General features: G+C 38.4%; 1 long non-coding RNA gene across 1 annotated transcript; it reads left to right on the plus strand.

Moving 5' to 3' along the window:
• Positions 1–9182: 9182 nt before the first annotated feature.
• LOC115918153 lies at positions 9183–19115 on the plus strand. The gene is made up of 4 exons (XR_004065184.1): positions 9183–9536; positions 14102–14240; positions 16337–16404; positions 16997–19115. It is a non-coding gene; the product is annotated as an uncharacterized LOC115918153 (long non-coding RNA).
• The last annotated feature ends 1211 nt before the right edge of the window (positions 19116–20326 follow it).

Below are 20326 nucleotides of genomic sequence, written 5' to 3' on the forward strand. Positions count from 1 at the left end.
AAATGAGACTGGTTAACTATATAGTAACGAGGTTATGATTCGTGGTTTTCACTTAGTAATTTAGTAAGTTTTTTACGAAAAGAGGTTCTTGATCTCTAAATTCTTAGATCAGTAGGAAACATATTCCAAAAATTACTTCCACCAAACGAAACAGAAAACTTTCCGTGGTCTGTTTTGAATAAAGGAAGACGTAATTGTCGACCCGTTTTTTGTCTTGTGGAATATTCATGTTGTATCATAGGAATGAGGTAATCGTTCATTTATCAAATCAAACACAAAAGTACAAATAGATAATTTATGCAATTTAAAAACATTCAACAATTTGAGGTCATATGAAACAGTGCATTAGTATGAGAACGATGTGGCTTGATAGTATAGCACGTACAGCCATCTTTTGAGTATAATATACAATTCAAGTGTGATTTATAAGTACTACCCCAAACCTCGATGCCATATGTAATATGTGGCTGTATTAGAGCTTTATACATCAGTATCAATATATGTTTAGGGACAAAGTGCCGTAATTTAAAGAGGATACCGACCTTTCTCCGTATAGGCCTACAGTCATTAACATATTTTATATGTGAATTCCATGTTAAATTAATGTCTGTCAATGGTAATGCTAACAAATGTCGCTTCCTCCACTTCTCTTAATTCTGCCCCAGATATTGTTAATCTCCCTTTAAGCACAACCTTTCTTCTACGACTACTGAAGAACATGAAATTGGTTTTTGACGCATTGATAGTAAGCTTATTTGCAGTGCACCAATTTTGTATTGATTTTAAATTTTCATTTACTTCACAGTACACTCATCTATTTGATCTACACCTTTGGGAAAGTATGAAAAATATTAGAATCATCTGCAAATAGTCTGAAATTGAAATAATTTGTCACAGTTGGCAAGTCATTTATATAGATTAAAAACAGAGTTGGTCCTAAGACAGAACCTTGTGGTACACCGAATTTGATATATCTACTTTCTGATGATGACTCTTTGTATTTCACAAACTGCATTCTGTCACTAAGATAGCTTTCTAGCCATTTCAGTGCATGTCCTCGGATGCCATAATGTGATAGCTTTTTTTAAATAATATGTTATGGTTTATTGTGTCAAAAGCCTTTTGAAAGTCAAGAAACACACCAAGCGTAACACATCCTTCGTCTATACTTTTCAATACCGTATTCATAACATTAATTAATTATAATTTAGTACTATACTTTTTCCTAAATCCGTACTGATGGTAATATAAAATATCATGCGTTTCTTCAAATAATGTGGGTACATTTGGTATTGCTGATGCTAGATTTGGACCGATGTTTACAAAGAAATCATTAAATTCATTGGTAATTTCAGATTCAGTTGTTAGAACTTTATCATTTCCATTAATACGCCTTATAAGTTTTTCTACCTTAGTACCTTTGTTACTTTTATTTCTCCCAGATAGTAATTCATTTATGATGTTCCATGTTTTACTAGTGTTATTGCTGTTCTCAGTTAGCAAACCACTGTAATAATTTCTCTTGGCATTGCGAAGAACAGTCGTTAATACATTTCTGTAGTTACGAAATTGTTGTACATCACTTACATCAAAATTAGATTTCCTTACTTTTAAAAACAATTTTTTTTTCTTTTCGAACAGACTTCATTATTGATTTGGTTATCCAAGGTTTCTTATAAGCGCGTCCTTTGCAGCTTCTTTTCTCTCTGATTGGTGCATGTTTATTACAAACATTATTAAACAAATTAAGAAAAATGGAATATGCCATGTTAACATCTTCACAGCTATTGAAATGTTGCCAGTCTTGTCCAGCTAGATCATCTTTAAAGTTTTGTACATCATAGTTTTTATAACATCTGTAAGTTACAGTCTGTGGATAATGCAGCTGCTTCAAATTACATGGATTTTCTAAAATCATGAACACAGGGTAGTGATCAGAAATATCACATTCTATAACACCCGAGTGATTATCATACTTGTTCATATTAGTGTATATGGTCTAATAAGGTTACAGACTCACTGGTTACTCTTGTTGGATGTTTTATTTTCTGCTCCATTCCTACGCATTTCATCGCTGTTGAAAACCCTTCTGTTGTTCCGTCTGAACTTAATGAATTTATATTGAAATCTCCTATTATAATGGTATTGCGTCTGTCGACTTTAATGTCTTCTAAAACTGTGAGAAGACTTTCTTGAAACTCTTTAACATCTGTATTTGGTTTCCTATATAAAACACCTACCATCACCTTCTGAAATTCTCCATTGTTTATTTCAAACCAGATTGATTCTGTATGCTTCACTGTATAATCTTTCACGACGTATTTCAAATTAGAACGAATATAAGCTCCTACCCCTCCTCCTCTTTCTCTACCATCCCGGCACTTTACCTGCAATAAATAACTTTCCATTTCCAAGGTTGATTTTTCTAATTTTCTAAAACTCTCCATACTTCTGATAATGCAATTACATCGAATCTGAACTAATAACGCAATCTTCATATAACAACTTTAAGGAATCAACATTTTTGTTTAGCGAACGTACATTTACATCGGAGATACTAATTGATTTTTTTTTACCATCAAGTGGCAATGTACTATGTGCTTATCTTGATCGAGTCTCAAGTGATGAAGTTCAACTTTTAAGTTTGTAATGTTTCTGAATTGTCTTTTAATAGATTGGTAAGGAATTCCAGCATTTTGTTTCATTGAAAATAAAACGATTCTCATTTTTGCCTACGTACATTATCGGGTAAAGCATAGTTGAGTAATCGGCTCCTTAATTCTCGTATAATATGATAACGCGAGTGAATTAGTTGTTGCCAATATTGAATTGAATTTGAATTTGAATTTGAATTTCTTAACAACAACACATCACAATCAGAGGCGGCTCTCCAGGGGGTGGAGGGGGGAGGGGAGGGGGGCAGGGGAGGCCCCCACTTTTTTAGTACCCCAAAACTGAGTGCCCCTTTTTACATAGGTAAAGTGCCCCTTTAACTTTGTATTAAAGAAGTGTCCCTTTAGGAAAAGTGCCCCTTTTACTTTGACAAGTACCTCTTCCCCTTTCCAACTCTGATAAATGCCCCTTTTATTTTGACACGTAGGCCTACCCCTTTTACTTTGACAAGTTCCCATTTTCCTTTGCAATTAGTGTTCATTTTCCATTCTCATAACTACCTTTTTTAATTCTAGTAAGTCCTCCTTTTCAGGTACGAGAAGCGCTCCTTTTCACTGTTCATAAGCGCCCCCTCTACCTCTGATAATTGCCCTATTAAAATCTGAGAGGTTCCCCTTTTCCTTTGTAAAAAGTGCCCCTTCCCCTTTTAATAACTACTCTTTTTAACTAGGATAAGCGTACCTTATATTTTCACATGCACCCCCCTTCCTTTTAATAAGTGCCCCGTTTCATAATGATAAGTGCCCCCATTTAAAAAAAGCCCCTTTCCCTTCTCATAAATGCTCCTTTTCATCTACGAAATATGTTCATTTTCACTCTCATTAGTGCCCCCTTTTCATCTCTTGTAAATGAGCCTATTCCATTCTGAGAGATACTCGTTTTACTTTGACAAGTGCCTCTTCCCCTCCTGATAAGTGCTCATTTCTTATAAATGCCCCTTTAATTTTGACACGTCCCCCTTTTCCTTCCTAATAAATGCTCTTTTTCCTTCTTATAAGTGCCCCTTCCCCTTTTCATAAGTACACCTTTTCATCTTTGAAAAGTGCCCCGTTTATTTAACATGTGCCCCTTTTTCTTTTTTAATAAGAGCCACTTCCCCCTTCTCATAAGGCCCCCTTTCACCTCCGATAAATGCCCCTATTAAAATCCGATCGGTACCCCTTTTCTTTTAGCAAATGCACATTTCCCTTTATCATTAGTGCCCCTTTTTCATACTCATAAGTGCCTCTTTTCATGTATGGTAGGACCCCTTTTCAAATGCAATAAGTGCCCCTTTTCACCTCTGATAATTACCCTTTTAACAATGATAAGTGCCCCTTTTCCCTTTCTAATAAGGAACCTATCCATTTTTCCTAAATGCCCCTTTTCACTTTTTATAAATGCCCCTATACAAATCTAAATGGGTGACTCTTTTCCTTTGACAAATGCCCATTACACATTCTCATAAAATCTCTTTTCATCCCCGGTGCGTGCCTCTTTTTTTAGGTGTAAGAAGTGCACCATTTTCACCTATGATAATTAGCCTTTGTACTTTGACACGTGCTCCTTTTCTTTTCTAATAAGAGTCTTAACCCTTTCGCTAAGTGTCCCCTTTTCCTCTCGTCATAAATGGCCCCTAATTTCAAGCGACTGAGAGCAATTTTCCCCATAGCTCGCTCGCTACGCTCGCTCGTAGTTATAGATGTTATAATAATGTAACTTATCAAAGGTCTGTTCAGTCTTTGAGAATGTGCTTATAATCCCATCAGGATTGGGTTATTCCTCTTTATAAGATGTAATTTTTCGCACTGCGACCTCACAAATCTTAAAATTTGTCCTCGCTCGCAAATGAATTTTCAGACCATGACACGCAACTGCAAAGTATGATGCTTAAGCAATATCTTATATGATGTATAAAGAGAAACAAATATGGAAATCATCCCTGATAATGTAATCACAGTATAGGGGTATATACCAATGTCTAAAAAATTGTATATTTTCGCTTTGAGATTTCCCTTTGAAGGTGCCCTTTTTCCAGAAAGTGCCCTTTTGTTGTTGCCCCCCCCCCCCACCTTGAAAGTCGCTCCACCGCCTCTGATCCCAATAATGACAGTATATAAACAATCATACAATGCAAAGAATAATGATGACACATGTATTAGTGGGTATGCGTAGATGTGTGTGAGAGAGACGGAACGGCAGACCGTGGGGGGGGGGGGGGGGGGGAGGGGGGGGGGGGGGGGGGGGGGGGGAGAGAAACAGAGGAGGGGGGGGGGTAGAGAGGGAAAGAAAATAACTTGATGATTCGCTCCATAAGCAGTTTGGGATGGGGGGGGGGCAAACATGGCTGAGGGCTCACCTTTCAGGGGCAGTAATGAGCAAACACGTTTTTTTGTGGGGGAGGGGGAGGGGCCAGGGGGAGGGGGAGAGAAAAAAATATCTGCATCACTAGTTCACCAACACTCTTACATGACTACATGAACGCCTCGCGGAACGTTTTTCAAAATGGAGTATTAACGATCTGCAGGTAGAGCAGGGACCTGATAAAGTGATAGAGAAGGACTGAAATTAAGCCGCTCTCCTTTGACCCCTGCATGCTCCAAGCCGCCGAAAAGTTATGCGCTAATCTGCAACTGTTGACCAGGTGGTGAGATAAAAGAGCGCATGAAATTTCAGGATTAAGAATTCCTACATCTGAAAATGGTATCACAGTAACTGTTCGCTGTCCCTTCCAATGATTTCTCATCCATTATGGAATGTGTAAAGAGTAGAACAAGCGAACACAAACTTGTGTAATTTCATCCTTTTTTACCTTGAAAAATACAAAAAAACAAGCGAAAACACGCATCAGCAAACTTAATGTTGTTGAAGATTGTAAATCATGGATCAAATAACGGGACATTAAAGCATGCACAAATTAGTGCATCATCCTAAAATATTGAGTTTTTGTCAAGATGTAATTTTTCTTTTACCAACTCTGGCACACAAATTATAGGAAGGACGGAATTCTAAATTTGAAAATTTGTTTGATGCACTATTCCCAATAAAATCCCAATATAAAGTTTTTGATTTACACTGCAATTTTGCCGGTTATTTAATATTTTGTAATAAATGTAAAACTGGTGCCTGGCTTCCGAAAGCGCGGTGGAAGCGCGGTTCGGAGCATGGAACTTCAAAGCCATGTGGAATGTTACACATCCCATTGTTACGCTTTAAAACTCACGAATGAGTTTGAATAAATTACAAGAGTTTCGACTCATTTCTTTCACCTCCCTGGGTAGAGCGTAGCGACCGAAGTGAGTGGAGCGTAAATTGACGTCGGGTCCAAAGGCTTTGCCTGGGCGGGAGTCAGGGGGCAGTGGCGGATCCAGTGGGAGGGAGGCGGCGGGCCTCCATCCCTGGGAAAAAACATGTGAAATACCTTTTCTTTGGAGATGGGCCCCCTATCCTGGCGCTCAAGGGGGGGGGGTGCGATTTTTCAAATTTTCGAGGCCCCCCCCCCAACAATAAAAAAATGAGTGGTCACTACCCCCCCCCCCCCCCCCCTCCCTCACTGAGCGAATTATCGGCCGGCTGTTTCGCCGCTAAATATTTTCTCACGAATTGGGCCCCCTCCCCTGCGGCGCCGGCTGGATCCGCCCCTGGTCAGGGGAGCGGAGCCCCCGGAAGCTCAGGGGTTTTAATGAATTAAATTATGGTCCGACCACTTTTTCCGGCGCCTGTGCTTCACAGACTCTCCCTGCTCCCATCGTTACTCGTCAACTAACTTAGTAAGACTAGTATCACCCCACCCTTTCCATGTTGCCTCTCTTATTATTATGGCGGCCTTTCGCGATAACGTTACGGGAAATCCCCATCCATGATGTGCCCCTCCCCCCTCCCCCCCCTCCCCCCACCGGTCAATCACACGGGCATGGAAATGTGGGTAAGCCAACAAAAAAAAAACATCTTAGGAAATGTAACAATCAAGTATTACAGTGTCGAATGGTACAATTCTAGTATACTGTTTAGCTCTTGTCGAATTAGTGCTCTGAAAGTCGACTTGCAGTAGAATTTTAAAACTTCTCTATTATTATAACACAACTTGACTTGATTTAATTAATCACATTTAATACTTGTCTTCTCCAGGATGTACATGACAAAAAGGGTGTGGGCGATATTTTGAAAGCCTAACTATATTAAACAGATGAACAAAATTAGAAAACAAGGGGGAAAATAAATGTTAATAATAATAATAATTAACAACATTTGTATAGCGCTTATCACAAAATATGTCTCTAAGCGCTTAAGAAAAATAGAAAGAGAAGGAATTACAGCAAAATATTAAGTTATACATAATAGATAGTGGACAATCGAGGGGGCTGCATATGCAAATGAAAAAGGCTATTTAACAAAAAAGTAGGTTTTTAACATGGATTTGAATTTGTCTGTTGAATCTGCTTGTTTTATACATTGAGGTAAATTGTTCCAGAGTTGAGGGGATGCTGCATAAAAAGTTCGGGAACCATAAGACTGGGTATTGGTGGCAGGAACTATTAAGAGTGATTTCTTGTTTGAGCGCAGGTTGCGGGAAGGTAAGTATTCTGATATCAGCCTTTGAAGGTAGACTGGAGCTGTTTTTGTCAAACATTGGAAAGTCAGCAAGAGGATCTTAAAATCAATTCGTTCCCGGACTCTTAGCATGTGAAGCTCCCTAAACAGTGGAGTGATGGACTCACGTGAACGACGCTTTGCAATAAGTCTGGCAGCTGAATTTTGTACTCTCTGCAATTTGTTAATTTGTGCATCAGGAAGACCATACAGAAGACTGTTGCAAAAGTCAATACGAGACATGACCAGTGACTGAACAAGTCTCTGGGTGGTCTTTTTAGTAAGAAACTGACGGATGCTACCGATTTTATGCAACGCAAATGAGGCAGATCTGCATACATTGTTCACATGAGTCTTCAGAGATAGATTATTATCAAATGTGACCCCAAGGTTTCTAGCACCTGTAGAACATTCTATGTCAGTACCATCAAGACATACATCATCAATCGGACTACAAGTCCTATGTCTGCTAACAAAGTGTATACACTCCGTCTTATTTTCATTTAATTTCAATCCATTCTGTATGGACCAATCTTAATGTCTGTAAAACATGCACTGAGTCTTTGTAGAGCAACAGCATGCATGGTTATCCTTCTTTAGCACGAGGTGAATTTGAGTGTCGTCTGCATAAGTCATACACGATATGCCATGGTGTTTAATGACATCCTCTAATGGAGACGAGAAAAGTGTAAATGCTAACGGACCGATAACAGATCCTTGGGGTACTCCGAAGTTCGAAGAGCTGACATGTGACTCACAGTCGCTAACAAAAACAGACTGAGTTCTGTTAGTGAGGTAGGATCGAAACATTCCAAGGCTGTGTCTTTGAGTCCAAATCTATCATGCAAACGGCTTAGTGTCACAAAGTATTTTTTTAAAGGGTGAAAAGAGAATGACAAGACGGCTCCCGGTCAGGCGCATACGCAGGGCTTTTTCGAAGGGGGGGGGGGGGGGGGGGGGGGTTAAAATTTTAAAATCCCGCTGAAAATTTCGCAACGACTCAGCCAGAGCACATTTTTTTTTTGGTCCGGAAATTTGAAAAATTGACCGATCGACATTTCGTTCCGTTGAGGGGGGGGGGGGGGGGGGGGGGGGTAACAAAAATGAGGGGGAACGGGTTTCCTCCAAAACACACACAATTTTGTTTTGAGGGGGGGGGGGGGTTGACCCCAAAACACACACAATTTTTTTGAGGGGGGGGGGGTTGACCCCAAACTCCCCCCCACCCCTTGCGTACGCGCCTGCTCCCGGTACCTTTCATTTAATTTACCCATATAGAAAGTGAAACATGCAAATATTGATATACTTCCTGAATAAATATTTTTACATCTACTTGACTTGATGTAATTAATCACAACGTTGAATGATTTTTACATGCCGTGTGTTCTCAGAACTATAACTCTGTATTAAAAGGGTATCATTTTGGAAACTGAATAAGCTAATGTAAACAAGAGAAAGAAATTAGAAGATGATGAAATAATGTAAATGTTACTGTTGGGAGGGGGATAGGCAGCATGGCTCGGCCACCAATCGAATTCAAGGTAGTGCGCGGATAAAGCAGAAAATTATGGAGGGGCCGGGGGGGGGGGGGTAAATTAAAAGTAAATGCCAAGTCCCAACACGCAACATGATATGTAGGAAAACCATTGTCCCCCTCCCCATCCATAAAAAGGGACAGGAAAGGCTACGCCATTGTCTGTTCCGACATTAATGTTCCCACAATGGAAGGTACTCATGAATGTGACTCATGAAGTTCAAAGGTTACCTGGAATTCCCCGTGCGTGCGGGGTAGACTGACATTTCGCGGCAACCCGCTAAAACATTTACATGTATATTCCGCTAAGCACGATATTAAAGTCTACGTAGATAAGGCGGTTACATACAAAAATAAAGTCTGCAAAATTTTCTGCTATTAAAGAATCAAATTTACAGGAAAATGGCGGGAATATGTTACCCTCACGAAACTCGAGTCGCGGAATTGCAAGCAATTTTGAAAAAATACAGCCCTGGGCAAACCATTCGATCAAAGGAGAAACGGCCCAAGAACCCTCCAAAACAGACGAGGATTGGGATTTTTGGGGCACCTGGTGTAGGGAAGTCGGCCTTCATCAATTCTCTTCTCTACGTTACTGGGGAATCGTGGAATCATGAGGCTCCAGAAGGGTACGCGGAACAGCAATCTACCACCATGATCCGAGACGCTTACGACTTGACCGATCATCTTGTTGTCTGTGACAATCGGGGCATGGTAGAATTCAGCCAAAAGTTCATGGGCGAAGTTGAATACCAAATAGGTGAGTATAATATATTTTGATTTAAATCAGGGATGTTTATTAGTATATACCTGCACAAGCATTATTTGTTCCCATATACCACTGGCGTACCTGAGGGGGGGGGGCAAGGGGGGCAGAGAGCCCCCCCCCCTGACGGGCTGCAGGGAAAAAAAGGGGGGAAGGGGAAAGGAAAAAAGGGGGAAAGAGAAAGAAAAAAGGGAGAAAGAAAAGAAAGGAAAGGAAAGGGGAAACAAGGAAAAGGGGAAAGAAAAAAAAAAGAAAAAAAAGGAAAGAAAGAGAAAAAAGGAAAAAACGGAAAAGGAAAGAAAAAAGGAAAAAGAAGAGAAAAGAAAGAAAAAGGGAAAAGAAAGGAGAGAAAAAAATGGGGAAATTAAAAAAAAGACCATGACCGTACGGGGGGGGGGCGTTGACCCCAGATATTTTGAAAACGTACAGTTTTTTCCTGAAAGTGTTTAACAAAGCTCACAAGTGGTGAAGGCCTATACCAAATCCTTCAATACTATGTTTGAAAATGCAAAAGTACCCGCATGACCAGTTCGGTCGCTCGAACTCCCTTCACTCCTTTCGCTTTTGAGTTTCTTCGAAAACTTTTTACGCATCTTTCCCCCTCCCCCACCAGGAAAATATTCCACATACGGCCCTGAAAAAAAGACAAATGAAAATAGGAAAATATAAGTGATATAACAAATTCGACACTCTTCGCTGGCGCGAGCTGCTTGCTAGCCTATTTTGTATTAATTGTTTTTACTTGCTCGTCCCCCTAAAAGAAAAGGATTAGCATTGCCTAGAATACAATTGTGCCTGCCCCGACTGGCCCCGACCTGCAACCATGGCAACAATAACACCCAATTTATGTACCAAATGTTACTAAAAGAGACTGATTCATTTTTTTCTCTTGCTACGCTCGCTCGCGAATAAATGGAATAAACATTGCCTTGAAAATAATTGTGCCCACCCTTGACCTGCAACAATATCATTAAAAATGGAAGTGTTTTTTCGCCCTCTCGCCAAAAAGGAATTGATATCGCGTTAAACGCGATTGCGCCCATCCCGACCTGCACCAATAAAAACAAGTTTATGTATTAATTTCTATTAAAAGAGAATTGAATTTTTTTTGCTTGCTCGCTATGCTCGCTCGCCAAAATGGAATTGACATTTCTAATAAAATATGTGCGCCCCCTTGCCTGCAACAATAATCTCAGTAAATAAGTATCGAACGTTATTTTAAGAGATATTGTTTCCTTGCTCGCCAGAATTGATGAATTGATTGATTTTAGTGATTGATATATTAGTTGATTTTTTTAATCCTCTCTTGCTACGATGTCTTTACAATTAACATCGCTAACAAACATGCTCGCCCCAACCTACAACAAATTACCAGTTAATAATTATGTACCAAACGTTATTCAAAGAAAATTTGGTTTGCTCTCTAGCTACGCTCCCTCGCCAAAATGGAATTAACATCACCTTAAACATGTTTGTGTAAGCCCCGACCTGCAACAAAAACCTGAAAATTATGTACCAATCATCATTAAATTTGTTTTGCTCGCTCGCTACGCTCGCTCGCCAAAATAGAAGTAACATCGCTTTTACTATAAATCACGCTTGTGCCCGCCCCCGACCAAGTTTATGTACCATGTTCTCACTAAAAGAGAAGTGATTTTTTTTTTCTCGCTCGCTCGCTCGCCGAAGTGGAATTATGCTTGCATTACTAACAAATGTGCCCGCCACTGACCTGCTATAAATATCATAAAAAGAGAAATGTGGGGGGGGGGGTTGCCTGCCCGCCAAAATGGGATTGACAACACGATTGTACCCACTCCCGACCTGCAACAATGAAACAAAGTTTATGTACCAATTCATTGAGGACAATTGAACCAAGTTTAATTGGAAATTATTAAAAAAAGAAGCGATTTTTTTTTCTTGCCCGCTACGCTCGCTCCCCAAAATGAAATTAACACCGCCCCAACCTGCAACAACCAGTTAATAATTATGTACCAAACGTTATTCAAAGAAGTTTTGGTGTGCTCGCTCGCCAAAACGGAATTAACATCACCTTAGACATGATTGTGTAAGCCCTGACCTGCAACAAAAAAAAAATTAAAAATGAACCAATTATCATTACACAAATTTTGCTCGCTCGCTACGCTCGCTCGCCAAAATAGAAATAACATCGCTTTTAATAATCACGTCCCTGACATGGAACAATGAAACCAAGTTCATGTACCATGTTCGCTAGCTCGTGAAATTATGTGCCCACCACTGGCCTGCTACAATATAATTAAAAAGAGAAATGTAGGGGTGTTGCCTGCCCGCCAAAAAAAGATTGACATTGCCTGAAACACGATTAGCTAAAATTGGTATAAAATCAAGTTTAAGTGGCAATTATTAAAAAAGAAGGGATTTTTTTTCTTACTCGCTACGCTCGCTTGCAGAAATGAAATTAACGTCGCTAACAAATAAATGTGCCCACCCCCGACTTGCAACAATACCGGTTTATATACCAAAGGTTACTTAAAGATATTCTGTTGCCCGCTCGCTCACCAGAAGTGAAAATTATCATCGCCTTTTTTGTTTTGTTTCGATCGCTTGCCCCTCCTGACGGAGTACCCCAGGTACGCCACTGCAGTGTACTCACTGTTTCCAACGAGTTTGGAATAGGAATAGGGTCGAGTTGTCGGGATCATCTACATTTGGTCTATATTGTCTTACTATCATGTTGTATATATATATATATATATTTTTTTTTTTAGTATTTTTTATTATTAGTTTTGTCGGTAATCGGTGGCCTGTACTCCCCCCTCCTCTCCCCACTGAAAAAACGTCTAGCGACGCCCCTGTTTATGGGTATAACAGGGGCGTCGCTAGACTTTTTCAGTGGGGAGGAGGGGGGAGTATAGAGGCCACTGATTATATATATATATAGGCGTGAAGAAAATGGTCTAGGAACGTGAGACGTAGCTGTACTTTACAATTTTATTACGAGCTTTCGGCTTATGAGGCCTTCTTCAGGTTACATATTCTGGAACACCCGTTGTCATGTCAGAGTTGAGATTTCTCGCACTTTTATATTATGTATGCATGTACATATAGAATTAACCTGCGTCATTCTTTTCTTCCAACTTATACTTTCACAATTTGTTCTACGCAAACAAAACAGAGCAAAGGCAAATTGGTACAACTAAACTCGTAATCATATATATATATATATATATATATATATATATATACAGTGCGTCCCAGAAAAAACGAAACCGAGAATTATCGATGTTTTATCTTAACTTAATCACAATTATAATTGATAAATGACACATATTTGGAAAGCTTAGATCCTCCTCTTTCATTCGATGCATCTCGTATAAGCCATATTTCATGCATGAGTGATTATTAAAATGAACATGAAGAGAGGACCCCAAAAAGTCATTTGGCGAGTGGTATCTGAATTTCAAAGAGAAAATCACATTTCTAAAAAGTTGAGTTTCTGCCCTTTAATATGACACCTCAATCATAAAAAATTAGCAAGGAATGACAAAGTTCTGTTTGGTTAAAGTAGTGCTTGCATTTCCATATCTTTATCAAACGAATTCGTTTTCACTGGCTGTCTGCTGTAGCAACAAACGGAATTAATAAAAGACTTAACTCCGTTTCGTTGACAATCAGCCGTAGACGAAAGACTTCATGCATGGCTGATTGTCAACGAAACGGAGTTAAGTCTTTTGCCAATTCTTCTTTTTGCTACGACAGGCAGCCAGTGAAAACGAATTTGTTTGCTAAAATTATGAAAATGTAAGGGCTACTTTAAACAAACAGAACTTTGTCATTCCTTGCTCAATTTTCCTGATTGAGGTGTCATATGAAAGGGCAGAAACCCAACTTTCTAGAAATGTGATTTTCTCTTTGAAATTCAGATACCGCCCGCCAAACGACTTTTCGGTTTCCTCTCTTCAAATTGATTTTAATCACTCATGCGTAAAAATATTGATTATACGAGATGCATCGAATGAAAGAGGAGGATCTAAGCTTTCCAAATATGTGTTTATCAATTATAATTGTGATTAAGTTAAGATGAAACATCGATAATTCTCGGTTTCGTTTTTTCTGGGACGCACTGTATATATATATATTTAAAATCCATAAAGTTTTTTCTTCTTCATTTTTCAATCTATTCTTTGAATGCAAACATAAATATTAATATAATAATAATAATATTGTACTCTAAGAGATGAAACAGATGAACTCCGTGGATGTCAAAGAAGTTAGAGGTCCATGCGACTTACTTTTTTTTACACCGTCTTTTACATAAATTGTTACTTCTTTTGCAATTTTGGAGAAATATTCTATTTAGAAAAAAGTCGCTGTGATTTTACCATCTATTATATTACTTAATTTTGTTTCACATTGATCATTATTCTTCTTATGCTTGGCATAACAGATCATCTTCGAGCCGCATATCTTATTATTTCAGTAAACACGAATAAATGCATTATATTATGAAGTGAAGCAAATATGTGTCTTGAGCTTCAATGCGTGTTCATGAGCACAATTGTTATTTTCATCTGATACAGGAGGAGTCCGGCGAGATGGTGAACGTGTTGTCTGGGATAAAGGCAGAATAGAATGACTAAATGCTTACTTGAATAGTAAGTGGACGTCCACATCTGACAACAAGCTATCCCAGATCCACTGTTCCGTAATAGTTGTCAGGTACACGATTTTAATTTGCAGTTTATACCGAAAATTTGTTTCTAGGACATCTACCCCTGAACAACCACCCTCCGGAGAACCACCCCTAGGGAAAACCACCCTCTGGGACAACAAGTACCCCCGGACAACTACCCCCAGACAACTACCTATAGGACAACCTCCCTCTAAGAAAACTACCCCCCCCGGAAAACTACCCCAGACAACTATCTCCTAGGACAACCACCCTCTAAGACAACTTCCCCGGATAGTTCCCCCAGACAACTACCCCGTAGGAAACCACCCTCTAAGACAACTGCCCCTGGAAAACTACCCCCAGACAACGACCCCTAGGAAAACCACCCTCTACGACAACTACTCCCGATTGGTAATTACCCTTAGTGGTTGTTGTTTGGGGGTATTTTGGTGGTAGTTACCATATGTGGTAGATATCAAGGAGGTATATTTCCTAGAGGGCGGTTGCCTTGAGGGTACTTGTCTGGGGGTACTTGTCCTGGAGGATGGTAATATCAAAGGGGTGGTTGTCAGGGGGTGGTTGCCCAGGGGATAGGTGTCCGAATACCCGAACTTTTAGGCGCCGTTAGAAGCTGAACAAGAAAGGGTTTTGCAAACTCCGTACGAAATTTTATAAACAAATGGGGGGGGGGGGGGAGGGGCCAAGCGCGTTGCCAGGATTTTATTTTAGGGGGCGCTAATGAGCACGCAAAGCGTGCGAATCACTTACAGAGCGCGCGAATTAGCAAAGTTTTGACGTTTCATTAAATTATTAGAGAAAGAAGACGATTTGTTGTGTCGTTCCCGACTCTTAATCCTTGTTTGAATCAAGTTCCCCTTTCTCCGCGCGTAGCGCGGAAGCTCTGACGTTCATTAAATTATTAAAGAAAGAAGACGATTCGTTGTACCATTCTCGACTCTTAATCCTTGTCTGAATTCAGTTTTCCCCCTCCCGCGAGAAGCGCAGAAGCTTTGACGTTTCATTAACTTATTAGAGAAAGAAGACGATTCGTTGTACCGTTCTCGACTATTAATCCTTTTTCTTCCCACGTCCTCCTTCTTTCTTTTTTTTTTTTTTTTTTTTGGCCGACGTTTTTTTTTTTTTTTTTTTTTTTTTTTTTTTGGGGGGGGGGGGGGGGGGGGGGGGTCACCGCCCCCTGTATACGCTTGAGGGGGTTGGAGGCAACATTTTCAGACAATAAATTGGTTCGACAACTCCCTTCCGGCCTCCCACCTTTTACCAGTCAACATCTACTAGCAACGCCCTGTACGTATGCAACTCAAAGTGTGCTAATGTTACTCGTGCAGTAACTATATATATATATATATATATATATATACATATATATATATATATATATATATAGGCCTAAGCAAATAAAAGATGATTTACATAATGTTTTGTATTAGTATCCATTTTATTCTCATTCAAATTGCCAATTTCTATGAACTTTTTAGTGTCTCCTTAAATGTCATTGCACATTCTTCCATGAAATGCATAAGTTTTTGAACTTCCACCCAAAAAGGAGGTGCATGCATGTTAAAATCTTCCTTAACAGTTCCAGTTTTATGGGCAACAGTGTATTTGCGAAAAAAAAATCTTATCCAGCTTTACAAAAAACGGATATATTCCACATCTTAGGTTTTCTTTAATAATAATAATAATAATAATAATAATAATCCGTTGTTTTATATAGCGCTCAATACACCGATCCAACGATGTGCGTAAGCGCTTTACAGATATATTATTACCCCGGTCATCGGGTTAGTGATCGTATTGAAAAACTTTTAAGTTGCCTTAATCTAGTGGCAATTCGTATCGGGTTAAATTCTATTAAATGCAATAAAGATCTTATATAAACGCATGTTGTTTGTTTACATAAACAATTCGTATTGTTTTTATGGCCTTGATTTCCACGAACAAGAAAATCTCTTTAGAATTTGAATTCATTATTTAAGGAACATGAAGCTTTACACGAATATGATAACTTTAACAAAAATTAGACGTCAATTTGAGTTAAATATTTTTAAATCTCATCTTGTTAAAAATGGAATACATTTCACATTTTTGTTTCATTACCTTATTATTGTTTTTTTTTATATAGTGGAGAGAACCTTCTTGTTAAAGCGTCTGATTTAGCTGACCTTGTCCAGACTATCAAACGAATGACAGGTATAGTTTATGATGATTCTAAACCTTAGTTTATGATAGCATATTTACTCTCAGAAATATTGGAATGAAATTTATTCATTGCAAAAATATAATCATGAACATGAACATCAATGCAAAGTTGGCGTCACAGTGAATAAATAAGTATCACTCGGGAAATTCTGGAAATTTTGGTTCACATATTGTGTTATGTAGAACTGGAGCGGAGCATGCTACTCCACATTGGCTCAACAGAATCAGCACCAAATTAAAGTGAAACATAGATGAAAGACCTGGAAAGTACCCTTTCTTTCTTAATATCTCTATCTTCCCTTTTTTCTCTCCTGTTCACACTTTCCCCCAATTTCTTGGAGCAAAATCTCTTTATTTATTTTCATTTTTATATTCATTTTTAGGGGGCACACTCCCCATTATCATTATGCCAATGAATATTGCAGTTTGTGCGACGCCGGTTTTGTGGTTAGCTCTTAGTACTTCATACATCTGAGAGCACCTGTGGAGTTAGGCTATAACTGCAATGACGTCACGATATTTAAAATTCTAAAGCATCATTGTTATCATTCACATGCATTTTTTTGTGATTTCTTTTATACAGGAGTACCTCCCATTTTTATTATAACGCATAAGGCGTCCACGTCTGGTTTGGTAAGCCATTTCAAATCAGACCTTCTCAGTCTGGAAATCAAATACGTTTTCGAGATCGAGAACTACACAGAGAAGAATCACTTCTATGACGTGGCAAAACATGTGGCTTTGCTGGAAGCTCTCAACCAGTGTACCTTGGTGGCTGATAGAGCGTTACAGCATGCCGAAAGCAAAGGATCAACGTGCATCCTTTTGTAAGAAGAAAATGGCTATTTAGACTTCAATGAGTTGAAGGAACGGCTTGGGGGAGCTTCTTATTAAAGGTGACGCGTTTACATTGTGTCATCAAATTCTAGCTTAAAATACCAGTTCATATAGGTAGCACACCATAGCACAAATGACCCCCCCCCCCGACGCCATTTTAAAGTGTGTGTGTGTTTTAGTAAAATTAGTAGGAGTTATATAAGTAGTAGTTAAAATTCAGGACATGCATTGCTGAATTTGCCAAAACACCTTTTGTAACCTACAGTGATTATATATTCCACTCGGTACATTGGCGATGCACATGGGTGTTATTGTGTACTGAATTTATAATTTATATACAGACAAAAATCTTACCGTTATCTTTAATTTCTAACTTAAATTCTTGTTCGTGTTTTGCTTTTTGCTGTTTTGTTGCTGTGTAAAATCATATACTTGCAGATATTTTTCAAATTTATTTCAAAGAAAAAAGGTAATGCGCAAAGCAAAGGAATTGTATAAAAAAAAAAACATATCGCAAATCGCTCTTAAAACGTTTGGGGCACATTTGTGTGTGTCTATATATGCATACCACAAACATTTCTGCCAACCAAGTAAAGTAAGCGCGCAAAAAACAACATAAATTTATACCAACAATTATTCGGAACCCTCTCTTTGTAAAATAACAAATGAGCAAAAGGAGTGCTTACTGATGTACTTTTTCTACACATCTTGACATATTTCTATAGGTTCATTAGCATTTTTGTATTTGTGCAACTTATTATTAAACCAACTAGGATAATTGATCTTATAGCATCACTTTTTGATCACTTATTGATCACTTATTGAATACTTCTTTTTATAGTTGTATGAACCTGTTTGTTAATATATAACGAATGCTATCCATGCAGATATATTTACAAAAAATAAGTGTAAGAAAAATGATAAACATTGATTTGATTATAGATTTTAAAAGTTATGCAATTTGATAAAAGTTACTTAATCATAAATATTTAATAAATATTTATGATAAAGTAACTTTTATCAATATATAACCCATCACCATATAAAAAGAAATTGTCAGAACTGAAGTTAATAGTGAGAAAGAGAAAACGTAGTTACTTCTTTAAAAGATTTAATGATGTAACAACAGAGGTTTAATAGACCTGAAAAGTTATTAATGAATTGCTGAAAAGAGCACGGGGTAAAGGGGATTACGAACTCACTGATCGTGGTAAAAACCATGCTCTTATGATGGCCGATTTTTCTAAAGCTTTAGTTGTAATTGATGTAACCTTTATCAAAAAATGTCAGAGTAAATTTAACTTTGGGCCTGTTTTCCAGAGTTTTCTTATAGGAATACGACAAGGGTGTCCCCTCTCGGCCTTATTGTTTGTACTGGCCGCAGAACTTATGGCAAATAAAGTGAGAGAAAATAATAAAATTAAAGGTCTGGATATTTTTATAATGATAAAGGTATTGATCTAAAACTGCTGTAATATGCAGATGACACTTTATTTTATATTTCTGATATAAATTCTATTGACAATATTTTAAACGAATTAGAGTTTTTGGGGGAAGTTGCAGAACCGAAGTTAAATAAAGAAAAGACTGTCTTGATTTGGATTGGAAAATCCTGTCAACGATGGTCGATATCTTATTTCGGCTTACACTGGGCAGATGAACCAGTAAAATACTTAGGACATCATATCGTATCTGATCTGCAGTGTGCTTTAAAGATGGATTGACAATATAAATTAGAGAAAATGCAAAGACTGCTGGATAACTGGAGAAAAAGAAACCTGACTATGTTCCGGAGATTGACTATTATTGAATCACTTGCAATTGGTCCAATTATACAGGTAATGAGTGTTGATCAGGCGCGTACGCAGGAGGGGGGGGGGGGTTAAACCCCCCTTGAGTTTTTTTTTTATGTGTATGTTTTGTGTATGTTTTTTTGTGAACCCCCCCCCCCCCCCTTTTATGCCAGTGGCTGACCTAAAAAAGGTGACCTTACCCCCCCCCCCAACGGAACAAAATGTCAAATTTTGAAATTTCGAGACCCCCCCCCAAAAAAAAGTGTCCTCTTACCCCCCCCCCCCCCCAGTAAAGTAAAGTACATACGAATAACATAACGAATATATATACGAATGAGGAACCAGCAAGAAAGAACAATTAAGTCTTGTGTGGGGCTGGTCCCTAGCGACAATTTTAACCTATAACACTTAACACCTAACAACTAACACCTAACATCTAACACCTGATTGCATATATAAAAACTAATAAAATACTATTCACAAAGACGTAATTGTTTGTATCTTCTTTTAAATGTATTCAGAGTTGGGCTTGATTTAACGTTAGGAGGTAACTCATTCCATAAAATTGGTCCTTTAAAGAAAATTGAATTTTTAGAGACAGAAGTTTTGATAAGTGGTAAATGAAAATGAGATGATTGTCTAGTTATATATGAATGTACTTCAGAATTCAAAATAAATTTGTTTGATAGACTAGGAGGAATAATACTTTTATGACATAAAAACATAAATATAACAATATTATAGTCATTCAATTCAAATACACTGTTGGTCATAATGGTGGAATATTTATTTTTACCCCAGTTTAGGGAAGGATTTTTAAAAATTATTTATTTCTAATAGATCTAGATAATGGCATACATTCTCAGATTTTATTAAATATTAATTTGCGAGTGTTTGTTTTGCGTGACTGCTATATCATATGTGTGCTACTATGCTAATCAGCTAGGGCAGGCGCGGATCCAGGATTTCTTAGGGGGGGGCCAAATTTGAAATTATGCGAGCCAAATATTGGTACGTAACGATGACGAACAGTGACGTAATGCGGAGGGGGGGGGGGGTCGGTGCAGAGAGGGGCAAGTTTTCCCCCACCCTCCTCCACGAAACGCGGAAGCTTTTACGATTTATTAAGTTATTAGAGAAAGAAGACGATTCGTTGCAGAGTTCTCGACTCTTAATCCTTGTCGTAATTCAGCCCCCCCCCCCCCGTCCTGCGCGAAGCGCGGAAGCTTTTACGTTTTATTAAATTATTAGCGAAAGAAGACGATTCATTGTAGAGTTCTCGA

This window comes from Strongylocentrotus purpuratus, unplaced genomic scaffold (assembly GCF_000002235.5).
Source record: "Strongylocentrotus purpuratus isolate Spur 01 unplaced genomic scaffold, Spur_5.0 spur5_scaffold_2, whole genome shotgun sequence".
Lineage (NCBI taxonomy): Eukaryota > Metazoa > Echinodermata > Echinoidea > Camarodonta > Strongylocentrotidae > Strongylocentrotus > Strongylocentrotus purpuratus.